Source organism: Sinocyclocheilus anshuiensis, unplaced genomic scaffold (assembly GCF_001515605.1).
Source record: "Sinocyclocheilus anshuiensis isolate Anshui unplaced genomic scaffold, SAMN03320099.WGS_v1.1 scaffold455, whole genome shotgun sequence".
In the NCBI taxonomy this organism is placed as follows: Eukaryota; Metazoa; Chordata; class Actinopteri; order Cypriniformes; family Cyprinidae; genus Sinocyclocheilus; species Sinocyclocheilus anshuiensis.
This window is the reverse complement of record NW_015552560.1, coordinates 555129-564803: the sequence shown is the minus strand read 5'-3', so window position 1 is coordinate 564803 and position 9675 is coordinate 555129. Positions and strand designations below refer to the sequence as shown.

Below are 9675 nucleotides of genomic sequence, written 5' to 3'. Positions count from 1 at the left end.
ATGCTTTTGCACTATGGTTGTGTGCAGTTAGTTGTAAAAATGTGTAACCTGGGTTTTGTTAAAGTGTTGTTGTTTTTTTGTTTTTTTTTTATAATCAGGGCTGTGCAGAGACCTTTGGAGGGGCAGGTGCTCAAAGTATAAAAGGAGCACATGGAACAAGGCTTTAAATAGGGATGTGCTCAAAATATCAATACAGCAATATACTGTGGCGCATTCCTTGCTGATACACAAATCGATACGGATGCTTCTGTGTTGATACAGCAGCAGTGACGCGATTTTGAAAAAGAAACACCGGACAGAAAAGACCATTTTAAGTTAAAAATGTAAAGATTTTTTTCTTTGCGCCTCTTAATTACTCTGGAATTAGAAACTGAATTATTATTATTATTATTATTGAGTTTACAGTGTATGGTGGTTTTGCTGTTGTACACTACTGTTGCTGTTGTAAAAAAAATATTTCTGTCATATTCAAAATAGAATTCTATTACATGCAGTGTAACAGAATTCTGTATAATCTATACATGACCTTTTATTCGTATCCCTTCATATGAGGGGTTGTGAACATCATGGAGCGCTAAGTCCAAAATGGACTCATAGAAGTAATAACTTATGACGTGCAGGAAATCCCTAATATGGACAAAAGCATCCGGCTAGCGCTGTGGGCAAACCAATCTCTGCTGTAGCTCAGCTGAATAAAAAGCAGAAACGTTTTTTCTGATGAAACGTGAAAACAATATACACACAATTGGGAAAATATATGATTTATGTGTGTTTTTCAAGTTAATAAGCTAATAAATAAATAAAGTATATGAATAATGCAGTACTGATTGACATATCATTTAGTATGGAAACTATAATATATATTTACTGCCTTATTCTGTGATAAAAATGGGAAAAAGGTGTTCGTAGTTGCCTTTATAAACCAATCATAAAATTGTCATTAGGAAAATATTATTAATTAATTAATTAATAATATAAGTATACAAGCACACAGCTCCGCTGAGAACTCCACTTACCAGCAGCCGCGGACATTATTGAAGATATCTGGTAGTGCGCTAAATTACTAAAGGTGTCTGAACATGAGGGATAGTCCCGGATGAGATCGTCAGGTGAAAGGTCATCATGTGAATAATTTTATTTACGGCTAAATTATTATTCATTAATTTTAGTTAGATTGGGCAGGCCTTCAAAAAAGGGTGTTTAATTACAACAACAAAAAAGCCTTGACAAAAGGGCACTTTGGGCATCAATTTCAATGGAATTTGAAACTGAATTTGAACTTTTAATATCACACGTTTTAAAGGCACATTAAGTGTTTTCACATTAAACGTTTTGGAATGTACCACTGTTTTTAGCGATTGAAATATTGAGGCGGTTGCTTTATATGGATTGCAAATGGCCAAAACTTGCATTTTGTTCACAATGGCATGAGTTTGTGTAAGAGGTAGTGGAAACCTGTTTGCAAACACTTATTACTTTTGCAATTCTATTAAATAAATTACACTACACATTTACATTTTTTTTCCAGTATGAATTGCATGAGCAAATTCCATTTGATTTATATTTAATTAATAGGCAATGTTTTAAAGCAATGTATATATATTTATACAACAGTTACTTCTGGTCCTCAGATCTGATTGGCCTGAGAGGTCTTTCCAGCCGTGTGATATTCTACCAGTATCGCCACGGGAATCATTTCACCATTTGTATCACTCCACTTGCAGTGTTTCTCATAGTGAGCATCATGACAGTGGAGCAAACCCACTATAAATTTATAAATACTACTGTTGTTGTGTCACTGAATGTAGTTTTAAGTTTTTTAGGCAGAATGTAGGTTTAAATTTCAAACATGCGATTTATTAATAAAGACAGCACTTATTCGAAAATTTGCTTTGACGTTTTCAGAAATCTGAGCTCCAGGGTGTCAGCGGGTGTTCAGCACTCAAGAAGCCGCCGAGAGCAGCCTTACCTCGGCCAGCTCTTCTGGAATTTGTCGCTGGCTCTGATGTCTCTATAGTGATTAAACATGAGATATAATTTGTTTTGGGTCTAATGAGCTGATGATCTGAATCAGGTGTGTTTGATTAAGGAGTCATGGAAAACATGCAGTGTTGGGGGGCCTCCAGGAATGTGGTTGGGAACCACTGCTATAGTGGTTAAATTATAGAGCTATAATTCATTTTGGGCATATCTAATGGGTCATCTTTGGTCTCATTAATCTATTTGTTCCAGAGCAAATAGTTTTGGCTGAGGGCAAAGTTTCATAATTTAATATTTTTATATAACTTTAATACTGTAGATCAGAGCGCTTCCTTTGTACTTTTGACAGAATTGCTTAGCAATGAATAATATTTTATATAAATAATATCTAGAGCCATATTGCACTCCTACTCATGTGATATTGCTCGTTTAAGTATACCTCAAGCATCCAAATACCAAATACAAATGCCACTGACCACTGTACACTTTTCTTGCTAATTCTATGAAAGCAAATGTTCAAAACACCAACAAAACAGTGAATTATGGCAGAAATTGACATGTTAAAAACAAACAATATATACACTTTAGTTTTCTGCAGTTCAAATTTAATTTCTTTATTCATAATATATTTGTTTTTACTCCTCTGCCCAATGATGAGCATTTCAACTTAGAGACAGATGGTGTTTGTTTTTGGCCTCATTTTAATTTTTATGAAGCCTCAGTCTATCAAAACTCATTACAAATTTTCTGAACTGTCTGAAAATGATCAAATGTAAGTGCCACTTGGGAAGGACAGTGATGCACATGATGCAGAAAATAAAAACAAAACCACAACACCACCAGCTTTCTGTACAATAGAGCAGACTTAAAATATTGTGTATTATTATTATTATGTTTTGAATGTTTCTATATTTTATGGTTTTTAAACATGTCAACATCAACCAAAATGAAGTAATATTGTTTGATTAAAGGGGTCCTATTATGCTTTTTCACTTTTTCAACTTTAGTTAGTCTGTAATGTTGCTGTTTGGTAAGGGACATGACATTTCCCGACCAGGCGCCGAGTGCTGCCAATCACAACACACACTGGCCCAGCTAACCAATCACACACAGGCTTTCATTTGATACAGGAACTATTCGAGCTGTTAATACCAGACTGTGGAGAGAGTGTTGTAATAATGTTAAATATGTGAAAAATAAAAAAAAGTTTTTCGAACAACCTAGTTGTAATGGAGCCGACGAGACGAGAGACGTGCGGATCCATCTGCAAAGCTTTTATTTAAAGGCGTGTCATAAAACAGGCAAGGTTCAAACAATGGCAAACAGGTATATGAGGGCAAGACGAAGAGTAATCCAAAACGGGCGTGAGTCAGTCAGCAGCAAACGTTATCCAGAGGGCTTGACAAGAGGGGAAATCCAATAACACGAGCAATAGTCCAGGCAGGAGCAAACAGAGTCCGAACGGCGAGACAAAAGGGCAATCCGAGAAACACAGGCAGGAATCAGAACACGAGAAAACAGGCAAGGCAAGACTAAGACTAAACTATGAAAACTAGGAATGGCTCCGTAGAGGAGCTATCGCTCGGTGAGTGGTAAGCGCTAAACAATAATCAGCAATGTGTGTGTGGATGAGTGCAACCTTTATAGTGTCACTGATAGGAAACAGGTGTGGTGCAATAATGAGTTCCTAGGCAGGGGTTTATTGGGAATGGAGTCCGGAGAGAACCAAGACAAAACCCCTTATTGTGACACTAGTATGAGAGCCTGTTCTAGTACACCCCCAAAACAAAATCAAGACTTTGTAAAAGAGCATAATAGGGCCCCTTTAAGTTTAATTAATTTGAAACTGTAGTAAAATTCTGAATATCTGTCTTGTTTGGCTTTGTTAACTCTGGTTTTACCGCAGAATTAATCAAACAAATTAACATCTGTTTTATTGAACACACTCATCAATACTAAAGGCAACACCGTTACCCTCCGAGTCGCGGCCGTTGTGGCTGATCAATGATACCTGACTCAAGTGCAGAATTGGGACATTACTCTTCTTTTGTAGATACTGCCTCTAAATCAATTGTTCTCTATAAACTCCAGTGATTTTCTCTAGTGATTATAAAATTAGTTTATACTGCTTTCAGATTTGGGTGTCAGGAGAATGTGCTCAGTGAATCTGAAACTCTAGGAGGTGAAAAAGAACAACAAAAAAGCTGTCAGTAAGTGAACCGTCATCACTCTGTTCTCCTCAGTTAATTCTGAATTTACTGAAGCTGTGCCTGGAAAAGGAAAAAGCATAGACAGATCTTGTGAGTCTGTAAGAAATGGGAAAAGAAGGGGGAAAAAACAAACCACCCCTGGCTAATCAGTAAGCATAGGTAGTGCTTCAGTTGCCAGGGTTATTCAGCATTCAACTTCAAAATAATGAATCATCAAGTGTTTCCAAACAAATCTATTTACTATTCTGGTACGTGTCCACCTGCAGCATCCACCTCCTGTAATTATTCTTAACCACGCCAGTAAAGGCAACCTAAAAGAATGGGCCGCAATCTTCACAACTTGGTGTGTTGTGCATTCTAGCCACAGCTGGTACTCTCCATCACTCAGTGCGCCTCCATAAGCCTCCTAACGCTGGAATAATCACTCACGGAGAGGGGGTGCTGGCTCTGTAACCTCTGAGTCATGCAATTCCGCCAACACATCAGAGTCTCACGGACTACCTTTGTGGCACAGTGTGATGAAATGTTTTCTCTGTTCCCTCAGATATAGCGGAGTCAAATTTTGGAGGACAGGATTTTGTCATGGCAACCAAATGGGTCATTTTCTTCTCCTGTCAAGCAGTTTGATAGACTGAGAAATTAGTTTGTGACAAAGTTTATCCGTTGATCAAGCAGGCAGGTGTAGCACATAAAAAACAAGCAGCACAGTTAGATACAAATGCTGTATATTTAGGAATATGTACTCATCACACCTGAGGATGAGCTCAAGGACTTGTTTTTAGCACAAGGATTGTATTTGAAAAAGGTTGTATTCATTCAGCCAGAGGTCTTCATCCAATCCATTTCCATTGTTAAGGAGCATACATTTTCTCAAGCTCAGAGGATTTCATTAAAAGATTGACTTCTAGCAATGCTGAAAATGTTCCCTTCAAGATTACCCTATATCCCCATCACTCACACTATAATTTAGAAACAGACGTGTGTCGTGCTAGATGTGTGCTGCAGGGAAAGGGATCATGCTAGATTATCTAACCGATTTCAGGTTTAGTCTTAAAGGGATCATAGGATGCCCATTTTCCACAAGTTGATATGATTCTTTAGATTCTTAATAAAAAGTCTGTAACATAGTTTGGTTAAAATTTCTCAATGGTAGTGTAAAAAACACCTTTTTTTACCCTGTCAACAACAGCTCTTTTCAGATCAAGCCGTTTTTGTAGCATTTTTCTTTAAATGTTAATGAGCTCTGCTGACCCCGCCCCTCTCTTCTGAGCCGCTCTCTGAGGGACTGTTTACTTTAGTCATCGTGAAACTTGCTAATTAGCACATTATTAGGAAAGGCGATTTGCAAACATTCATTACAAAACATTATACTCACTTCTTCTGTAGATGAGGCTGGATCACGAATGATTCGCTCGAACATAGACGCATTTATGTAGATCGGGGAGCATTCCCTTCAGAAACAATGTAATCCACTGCGTCTTCAGCGGCTCAGATGTCGGGAGTAACTGACGACTGCTATGTTCATTATTACATCCAACAACAGAACACCTTAATCGCTTAGGAGACATTCTTGTCTACATCTGCTCCGGCGGTGAAACAATGGCGGACTGATGACAGCTCACTCAGGGCGGAGCTAAGGTAAGACACCAGTCCAGTCTGTGCTGAAACGCTACTGTCAATCAAACTATCGTGGGAGGGGCCTGTCTGTGTGACGTCATCTGAGATCGGCTCGATTTGAGAAAGGGGAAAACATTTAACGAGATTTTTAAAAAACCACTGGGTGGATTTTTATAATTATAGGGTGGTTGTGTACACACACTGCCAACACACATTTCAGTTCAAACAACTTGTAAAAGTGCATGTAGCATCCTACGACCCCTTTAAAACACACCAAACACACCTAATGTTATGTCATTCGATTTCGGGAAAATTTGGCCAGATTATTAAAAAAAAAACGCCATTTTATTCACCTTCTAAGTATGCTGTTGTAAACCACCAAAATTGTACATTGCATGCAAGTTTTTGCTTTTTTATTCTGGCAAGGATTGTCAGTCCATTACTTGTTACCCATATTCATAGAATGGAAATTTGTCTTTGGCTCTGGCAAAGAATATGTAACTAGAAAATATAAATTAGACATGGCTCAAAATTAGATAAAAAGAAATACATGATGCATGGTGACATTCAACATTAAGGTTGTGGATTTGGGAAACATTTTAAAATATTTTTAGGAGCAAAATTGTGCCAACATTTTGTGTTTCTATCTATTCCATCAACATCCAGTAACACACTTGATTTAGTAAGATGCATCTAGTTATAAAATCAGAGACTATTCCCTCAAAATCCAATCAGAAGTGCTCACAGGGGACGCACATTACACCATGTGCGTACATCGATCTGTCTCAGCTGTTGTCTTGTGATTAGTTACCCGAGCTGGATGTTAATACCAGACGTAAACAGGGCCTAAGTCGCTTTGGGTGAAAGCCTCTGCCAAATGCATAAATGCAGATGTAGAGGTGCTAAACAAGACCTGTCATTAAAGCCTGAGACATAGCCAAGCAGGAGGAGAACTCACCAAGATCAATCAATATATCTCACATGCTCTGTCACAGAGTTGATAATGATATTGTCAAATCATCACCTCATATGATTGATAAATACATTGATAAAGCATTGAGTAAAGAGGGATAACATTACCTGAGCACAAAACCAAGAGGAGAGAACACCTGCAGCCCAGAGGGAGAGTGTGTGTGTGTTTGCTTGAGCGGCAGATTGACAGCGTGGAAAATAATGCTGTTATTTCCCCTGTGGTCACAGCGACCCGTCCTCTGCACATCATCCTAAAAGCTTAGCATGCTAAATACAAAATTAACAACAGCCTAAGCACAGCCATGACCCACACAGACAGTGAGGAGATAACACTTCACTCCCATATGACATTGGGCAGCACAACAAACACTACCATTATGTATAAATATTTCACAGTTTGAATAACACATCTATGTATTATCCATTTTTGCACTACAATGATCTTTTTTTTGTGTGTGTGATTCTGCTAACAATGCAGGAGGGAAATGTGTTTTGTCACAATATATAATTTGATTTTACAGTATATATACATATATATACATACACATATATACAGTATATATACACATTAAAATATACAGTGTATATATTATTATTATTATCTCAAGTAAGGAAAGGTTTTTTTATGGTTTTAGTGTTAGTAATGCTAAAAATGATAGGAATCATATTTGGGATCACCTTTACAAGAGTGTAAAATAATATAGTTGAATGTTACTAAGAAAAAAAACAGTAAAATAATTTTTAAATAAATAAAAGCACTGCCTCCCTTTTTTGTTTTGTTTTAAAACCTCATTGAGGAAACCTCACTTACTGCATCTGTTACTTACTGTTTCAGAAAAGATCTATAAATGAGTTTCCCCCTGTATTCATATAAGTAGGATGTGAGGTCTTATTCTTTCTTTTAGTTTTAAACATGGATACAAATAAACCGCTTACTTGATGTCAGTATCTGCTAAATTTACCATCATAGAACAAATCAAATTTCCATTACCTTCACAGTGGTTCAGGTGCCTCCTGTGCTGCTAGGTTGGATATCCACGTCAAAATATTCACAACAGCACTACGCTTCAGAGATATTATTCATACAAATACACACCTCACCTGCACAATGACATTTTTCAAGTTTATTTCACTTTTGGCAACTGATAAATGATGCAAGTAAAACACTTAAATAAAGCATTCACAAAGCAAGTAAGGTTATTTAAGAGCATGTCAAATTTGAAGAAGCAACATTTTAGAAAAATATTATCTATTTACTTTCCACTTTCTCTGTATATCTTTCACACAATGGTGTACTAAACAGTTCAGTTTTTTTAGGTATGCAAGCATCATGGGACTGTGGACTTTGCCTGAAGTATCGATCCCACGTCACTCAGTTTCTGCTCCAGCAACTGTGGACCACAGCCAGAACAATTTCACTTAACCAGAGGACACAGGCACATCTGAATTCACAAAGAGAGGAAGGGTATTAAAGCCTTGTCCAAGAACTTATTTTCTGGCAAAAAAAGAACACATTTGCTATCTTTGTAATGCACAAAAAATTATCTGCAAAATTGACTGGAGTCTGGCAGCTACCTGATAGAAATCTACGGTTAAATTAAGTTCTCTGTTCATCTCGGTTTTTCAGTTTCAGGTGACAGTGACTATTTGTGCTGTTGGGTTGTGTAAATATAATGAATCACACCTCAGTGCATATCCTGATCAATTATGTAGCCTACTGTTAGCGCTTCCATGCAAATCTGAGATCTATTTAGCATGTTTATGTCTGCGGATCAATAAAGTCTCATGCTAATAACCACATGCTCTTAACTAAGTATAATTATCTCGGGGACATCAAAAAAATGGCTATAAGAAAGTGACAGTTTATTAGGGTCATTTAATTTCAAGTGACAAAATAAATGAAAAGCATGAAAAGAGATGAAGGACCTGAAGCTGGTGTGCTTCTCTATCTTTCACAGAGGATAGAAAGCGCTGTTCAGACAGTCCGAGTAGATGTGACTGTCCGAGTCGCTGAAGTCAGAATCAAAATCTCCATCATCTGAGCCCTGCGTCAGGAGCTCCACGTCTTCATCTGAGGTAGAGGGGTGAGTCAGAATAATCCGAGGAATCTGTCAAAGGGTCACATTCATAGGCAGAGGGTGAACCAACTCCAGGGTAAGGCTAAAAGCAGCCAAATCTATTAAATACAAACATCATAAACCTGTCTTTTTAGGCAAGAACCAGGGTGTCATGTACGCTAGTAAAATATGTTTAATGGGACTGCATTTGTATTTAATGTGATTACAATTTAATTAAAACATTAGTAATTGATAATTATATAACGTTTCCTTCCCACTGTTATTCAAACGGCGAATAAATTATGTAACGTTACAGAAATGACATTATCACTAACTTTGATCTATCGCACTCTCAAAAAATCAAAACTATCGTTATAATCACTGAAGATGTCTACACTGCGAAATGTATCCCTTACTTATATTGTACGTGCATCTGCGCTTTGTTGTTTATGATGAGCAGTGTTGGGGAGTAACTAGTTACATGTAACGGAATTGATCTTCCACAAGTTGGTATGATTCTTTAGGGTCTTCATGAACGGTCTGCAACAAACTTTGGTTAAAATTCCTCAGTGGTCATGCTGGAGCGTGGAGAAAATGATGGACTTTGTACAACTGGCTGAGGACGAAAATATGCTAATATTGGACAGTACATCAGCAGTTGTGGACAGGGCCTGAACAATATGACATCCTACTGCTCAGAAAATCAAAACGGCTTGATAATTGAGACTATTTAGGATTTTGGGGGATTAAAAAAAGGAGTGAATGGATTTGTATCATTGTAGGGTGGTTCTGTCCACACACTGCTAAGATACATTTATATGCAAATACCATGTTAAAGT

The 9675-nt window shown here is 37.4% G+C and overlaps 1 protein-coding gene across 1 annotated transcript in view; it reads right to left on the bottom strand.

The window, feature by feature from the left end:
• Nucleotides 1–8044: 8044 nt before the first annotated feature.
• Nucleotides 8045–9675, bottom strand: part of LOC107664694 (protein scribble homolog) — a 9016-nt gene continuing 7385 nt past the window's right edge. The window contains exons 7-8 of the mRNA XM_016455335.1: nt 8706–8887; nt 8045–8221 (exon numbers count right to left, since the gene is read on the bottom strand). The gene's annotated coding sequence lies outside the window, so the exon portion shown is untranslated. The remainder of the gene's footprint in view (nt 8222–8705; nt 8888–9675) is intronic.